The following is a 7489-nucleotide window of genomic DNA, read 5'->3' on the forward strand; positions in this document are numbered from 1 at the left end:
ATCCAGATAAATTTGTCAGTAATTTTACACAGATTTTCCCACCTTTTTGTGATGTTTCACACAGTATGATAAATAGGCCCTGTAATATCACATTCAGTTATTTCAAGGAGGGAAGTATTGAGAAGATGTATAAAACCCAAGGGTCCCAACAGTAAACTTAAATCCAACCTAAGCAATATTTCTGTACAAAAAGGTCTTTAAATATATGGTATTGTCTTGTAGCAGATGTGGTGGGGAATAGGTCTTTTAGTAGATTTAGTGGGGACTAATATGTTATTTAGAAAGGTACATCTTGTCTAAAAGCAACCAAATTAAATGAAACCTACATTGTAGTTATGTTTGCTCTGCACCTTTATAAATGTTTTCAGTTATGGGGAAATAAATATGGGGGGCAAAAAATACAAACCAGCAAATTTCATCATAAACCTGGGACACTTCAATTTATAACTAAGGCCTTTGGGCAAAGGAATTTTTGGAACAATATTCTACTTACCAGTATTGTCATTGTTGTTTTAGTGCATTTACTTTTGTTAAGATTCCTTAATCCAGGCAAAGAATGTTTCCCCCAGATATATAAATATCTTACTTGGGTTTATAATTTATGGCTGATGCCAAACATGGCTGCAATTAGTGCAGTTACACAGCTCTGTAGGGTTACAGAGCCTCTTATAGACACATGAATATGCTGAACTGTGACTTGACTAGGGGCATGACCCATTATTCACTCCTCCCTCCAACACGCGTGACATCACCTTTGTTGGATGATATGGCCACAGCTTTTATTTGTACACAGTCATTTAGTAATACTTTATTGTTTACATAGCCGAAAAAACGTCATTAACAACATAGTAACATAGTAAGTTGGGTTGGAAAAAGACATACATCCATCAAGTTCAACCATAATGCCTATATATAACCTGCCTAACTACTAGTTGATCCAGATCCAAAACTTGTAACGATTTGTAATAATAATAATTGACAGCAATTGGTAACTATTGGTAACAATCAGTAGCCCTTGGTAAAGTCCTCTGCCAGTCTGCCCTTCCAAATGCCAGCAATGCTCACTAGCCGCTTGTCCCTAGCTCAGTGAGATTGCCTAGCGTTGTAATATCTACACCATAGCTGTTAAACAGAAACAACCCGCAAGGGACCAAACCCTGGGGAAATTAACTGAACATATTCAACCCCACCGTGGGTACCCACCTTAGGGGTTGCCCCAACGGTCCAGTATTGTCCAAACAAACACACCATCATGCCCGGCAGACTGGCAAGGGACCCGTCAAAGCTGTGACTAAGACGCTACCATGGGTAGTACATCTAGCCTCCCTATGTTGAGTCCCGCTAGGGGTCCTACCGGCCCTAACCCTATCCCCTAGCTTGCCAGGCTTCCCCCTGCCGAAGACATTGACCAATAGGGAGGGTGGGTGGGGATTCGCGCCGCTGCTGCCATATCCTATCTCCAGCTATCTTCTCGCACAACTGCTTGGCGCCTCCTTCTGCACCCCCTTTTTTAACCCTTGCTACCCGTGCCCAGACTGACCAATCGTGGGCCTTCCTCCTACACTGCGCCCGGGATCCAGGCCTTTCTATAATTGTGTAGGGGATTCAGATGAAATTCTCTTGGGTGGAAATTTAATTAGATCTAAAACATATCATGGGACAATCATCTTATTATGATTTTGACATTAATATATCTAGTTTGTAAATGGATGTGTAAGGAATGGTCCTAATTTAAAAATGTACTACCTTATTCTATGGGAAAAATTTAAAAAGTGCTGAGAGGAAAATTAAGTTTGATTTAAACAAAAAATCGTTTTTTTTAAAATTTATATATTTTCCTCATATTTTATTGCCACACAAATTTAGGGGCTATTATCTGCAAGATCCATTCAAACCAATAGGCACATCAAAAATGTTTTTAATGTAATGGTGGCCATTTATGGGCAGATTTTATTTGCCAATTTGACTGCTTCAGTCTGAGTTGGCCCAACTCTCTGCCAATGTATGGGGCACTCAAAATGGGCCTACCCAAATGATATCTGGACTGTGATTGGCTCATTGATGCCATCATTTACCTAGCCTGAATCCCCATCACTGTACCGAGTTGAGCATATTGAGATAAGATTCACTTGTTGATGACTTTGCCAAATGAGTTGATATTTAAATATATGGTAAGATTTAATCTCTCTAGCATAATTTTTAAGTTGCTTTACCTTTAGAGAACAATTCTCTGGCACCTTCATGACCCCATAGAAAACTAGAAGAAAATGAATCTGCCCCTATTTATGCAATATAGATTAGCCTGCTTATTCCAGGTATTTTCTCCAAACTTTTAGACTTTTCTAAAGATGGGGGTAAGGCAGATTATATATAGGCGTAAAGGTTGAATTTGATGGACGTATGTCTTTTTTCAACCTAATTTAGCACTCAGCACACTTTGCTGTAGGGTAGGAAGCAACCAGCAGCTAAGTGGACCTGATAGGGAACTGCAACCTGCCTCTGCGTGTGTGGCTGCAGAGCTGGGATTAGCTAGCCCCTTCCTACTGTACTTCTGGCAGGGACCATTAGAATACACATACCTCCCATTTGAAACACAGACAGGGATTGTAGCAGATCTATAAGGAGCTCCAATAAAGGGGACATTTTTAAAGATTTAAATTTTTAGCCCAAAGTATAGTATCATATATTATTCTTTATTGCCTACAGCATGAGGGGTGATATACACTAATTCTATATGTCTTCTTTCATTTTAAATACAACAACAATACAATTTTGGTAGTAACAGTGGGCCAGCACTGCGATTCTATGGGAAGAAAAAGGAGATATTAGGGGCCATTGATCCCCTTTCCATTCATGTGAAGCTGTTAAACCTGAAATATTAACTATGTGATTCTTTTCAGACTTTCGTATTGGGAAAATTGACCCCATCATTAGTTTACATTAAAACGGTGCTGCGGTGGCAACATTATAAAAAGAAATGGTAGTATATTTGCTTGGCATTTAAACCAAATACCTTGCAAACAAGATGCCACCCAAGTGCCTCAGACAATTATGCTGCCATCCTTTTACTGAGCTGCGCAATTCTAGTGCTGATATACACACCCATTCTGCTTACAGTAAATATGGCTTATCTGATATGGCCAAACTGACCAGGAACTGAAATTAATGTTATGTTTTTAAACAGTCAATCATTTTCCTCTTTAAAATAAACCTGCTCCAGATTACATATCCCTTGGGATAAACAGTGACCCAGTTTTCCAACGGACAATTGTCAGTTACTAACAGACCCCAAAAAGTACCTGCAGCTTTACCACGAAATGTGTTGTTTAATATGTTTTAACTTGTGTATAAGTTGGCACTAAGTAAAGAATGACAATGGCAACAGTCTAAATTGTAATCTACTAAAATGTATACAGCTGCCAATATAATCCATAGTGCTGAGCAGAGAGGAATAATATCATGGGGGATAAGCAGGGAAGGTTTCATGTAGTCAGAGAAGTCTGTGTCCCTCTGTCTGAGGCTGAACTACAGCTGGGAATGAAAGCTAAAAATCCTACATTTTAAAAGCCAGTTTCTATTTGCAATTTACAATGTAATGGACTTCAAAAATAAATGCTGAAAAGTCCAGAACCACAAAGTACCTGCATTTTTAAAATGAAAACAAAGCACTGTAAATCTCATGTATTAGTGAAATACGTATGTAAAATTGTTTTACACTTTTTTTTTATTCATCTTTAATTGTACTGTTTCATATACTTAGAATTTTTATCAGGGATGTTTACCCTACTTTTCAAATGTAACTGCCAGCATCCCAACAACAGTAAATAACAGTAACATCATTAGCGGTGATGTCACAATGTTGCAGCCTATAGAGCTGTCTGTGGCCTCAGAGGCACAAAGTAAACATTAGCCGTGATGTCACAATGCTAGCAGCTAGGAGCTGTTTATTAGCGGTGATGTCACAATGGTAGCAGCCTGTAAAAGCTCAGTAACAGCACTTCTGGCCTCAGATGCCCCAGACTAGCCTGACAGACAGATCTGCCCTGCGCTGGATCCCGCTAGGAGAAGCAAAACAGGGAATTTGGTATGTATTGGTATGAAGGTAAGGTGAGATTTAGAGCCTAGTTCCCTAGTCTGCTATCACACAGATCATTTATGGCATTTAACCTGGGGTTGTTGAACTATTAGTCTTCTCTAACATCTTTTTGAACAAAAAAACGCAGGAGCTATATTTTAGCAACAGTTTTGAATATATTTTATTTTGACAGAAACATTTACATTTCTTAAGCACCACGGATTTTAACTACAGTTGTTGGATAGGATCCCTGCTATTGGTTCTTACTTGTTGACCACTTTTAGATTTTAGGTGATTTATTTTGCCATATAGATACAGGGTCTTTTTTTTACCCTGTAAAATCGCAGTAATTATCAGAATTTACCATGCAAAAAAAAAAACAGCAACATTATTATTTTGCCATGCATTTTGTTTCACGGGAAGGGGGGGGATGCAAGAAAATGTAAATATACCAAAGCTGCCTATCCATTTACTCAAATGCTATGGTGGAATTTAAATGCACTTATCCAATGCAGAAACCTATGCTTATAAAGGAGTACATTTCTTTAGGTGTAAGATACCTATAACTACACTTCCTATGCCTTGATATCTGAAAATCACAAAGTCATATGAAAAATAGTTATAACCAAAGCTCTATATGTGTGAAAAATAATCCATAATTACATAACAATAACTAAATACTACCCATACTAAATTAAGAATAAAAATTATAAATAAGAATTATAAATAAAGAAAAAAAAGAATATATTCAGTTTAAAAATAAAAGTAACTAGAAACTATCTATTGTTATAATAGTAATAAGGAATACATAGTAGGACTTTGTTTGGACCTGGGGTAGTCTGGATAAGGGATCTTTCCATAATTAAGTTTACTAAAAAAGAATTTAAACATTAAATTAACTCAATGGGATTGTTTCACAATTAATGAGGTTTAATTATATTTTAGCTGGGATCAAGTAATTTAAAAAAACAAAATACTTCATTTAAATGGATTCTATGGGATATGGCTTTTCCGTAATTCTGAGTTTTCTGGATAACAAGTTCCCAGATAGCCGATCCCCTACCTGTATTGTATTACAGTACCAAAAAGCCACCTATACTGGAAAAAGTGATAATTCCTGCCCATACCGACCTAACATATCTACAACTGAAAGAACTCCTATATAAATAAATACAGTGTACCAGCGAAAATTACAAATATTCATATAAGAAGGGTCTTTTACTATTTGTTTTTTTCATTATACACTTCACAAAATACATTCATTTGAATGTTTAAATGGTTTTAAGCTTATTTGTAAATGTGATTGCTGCTGACAACTGTATTTTATCTCTTTCTGCTCACTGGCTCTGACTCTTCAAACTGTGTAGCAGGAGTCGTTTTTTCTTTAGGTCTTTTAATCAGCCGCTATTATTGGTTTGGGAGCGCTGAGATTGTAACAGTCACACATATATTGCTTTTACTATCAATTACATGTTCTAATAATCTAATCTATTGAATGTTTAAATGAATGCATACTGGAAAGTTACTTTCAATAATATTTTATTGCTCGTAATCAAAATTATTGGTACTAAATATATTGATAAGCCAATCACAATAACTCCCTGCATCTCTTGTACTGTCTCCTGCCAGCCCCTCTTGGCTCTCTGTGCTTCTTATTAACTCTCATGTCTTTCTCGCTTTTGTGATTTTAGTGTGAAAGCCGTTCACGACCCATTACACAGTTTGGCATTGCCCATTTGTGGACTGGCGACTGCGGATTCACTAATATCACAATAACTCCCTGCATCTCTTGTACTGTCTCCTGTCAGCCCCTCTTTGCTCTCTGTGCTTCTTATTAACTCTCATGTCTTTCTCGCTTTTGTGATTTTAGTGTGAAAGCCGTTCACGACCCATTACACAGTTTGGCATTGCCCATTTGTGGACTGGCGACTGCGGATTCACTAATATCACAATAACTCCCTGCATCTCTTGTACTGTCTTCTGTCAGCCCCTCTTTGCTCTCTGTGCTTCTTTTTAACTCTCATGTCTTTCTCGCTTTTGTGATTTTAGTGTGAAAGCCGTTCACGACCCATTACATAGTTCGGCATTGCCCATTTGTGGACTGGCGACTGCGGATTCACTAATATCACAATAACTCCCTGCATCTCTTGTACTGTCTCCTGTCAGCCCCTCTTCACTCTCTCTGCTTCTTTTTAACCCTTGTATGTCTTTCTCGCTTTTGTGATTTTAGTGTGAAAGCCGTTCACGACCCATTACACAGTTTGGCATTGCCCATTTGTGGACTGGCAACTGCGGATTCACTAATATCACAATAACTCCCTGCATCTCTTGTACTGTCTCCTGTCAGCCCCTCCTCGCTCTCTTTGCTTTTTTTTAACTCTCTTATGTCTTTCTCGCTTTTGTGATTTTAGTGTGAAAGCCGTTCACGACCCATTACACAGTTTGGCATTGCCCATTTGTGGACTGGCGACTGTGGATTCACTAATATCACAATAACTCCCTGCATCTCTTGTAATGTCTTCTGTCAGCCCCTCTTCGCTCTCTGTGCTTTTTTTTAATTCTCTTATGTCTTTATCGCTTTTGTGATTTTAGTGTGAAAGCCGTTCACGACCCATTACACAGTTTGGCATTGCCCATTTGTGGACTGGCGACCGCGGATTCACTAATATCACAATAACTCCCTGCATCTCTTGTACTGTCTCCTGTCAGCCCCTCTTTCCTCTCTGTAGCTCTTTTTAACCCTTGTATGTCTTTTTCGCTTTTGTGATTTTAGTGTGAAAGCCGTTCACGACCCACTACACAGTTTGGCATTGCCCATTTGTGGACTGGCGACTGCGGATTCACTAATATCACAATAACTCCCTGCATCTCTTGTACTGTCTCCTGTCAGCCCCTCTTTCCTCTCTGTAGCTCTTTTTAACCCTTGTATGTCTTTTTCGCTTTTGTGATTTTAGTGTGAAAGCCGTTCACGACCCACTACACAGTTTGGCATTGCCCATTTGTGGACTGGCGACTGCGGATTCACTAATATCACAATAACTCCCTGCATCTCTTGTACTGTCTCCTGTCAGCCCCTCTTCACTCTCTCTGCTTCTTTTTAACCCTTGTATGTCTTTCTCGCTTTTGTGATTTTAGTGTGAAAGCCGTTCACGACCCATTACACAGTTTGGCATTGCCCATTTGTGGACTGGCAACTGCGGATTCACTAATATCACAATAACTCCCTGCATCTCTTGTACTGTCTCCTGTCAGCCCCTCTTCGCTCTCTGTGCTTTTTTTTAATTCTCTTATGTCTTTATCGCTTTTGTGATTTTAGTGTGAAAGCCGTTCACGACCCATTACACAGTTTGGCATTGCCCATTTGTGGACTGGCGACTGTGGATTCACTAATATCACAATAACTCCCTGCATCTC

Source organism: Xenopus tropicalis, chromosome 8, assembly GCF_000004195.4.
Source record: "Xenopus tropicalis strain Nigerian chromosome 8, UCB_Xtro_10.0, whole genome shotgun sequence".
Lineage (NCBI taxonomy): Eukaryota > Metazoa > Chordata > Amphibia > Anura > Pipidae > Xenopus > Xenopus tropicalis.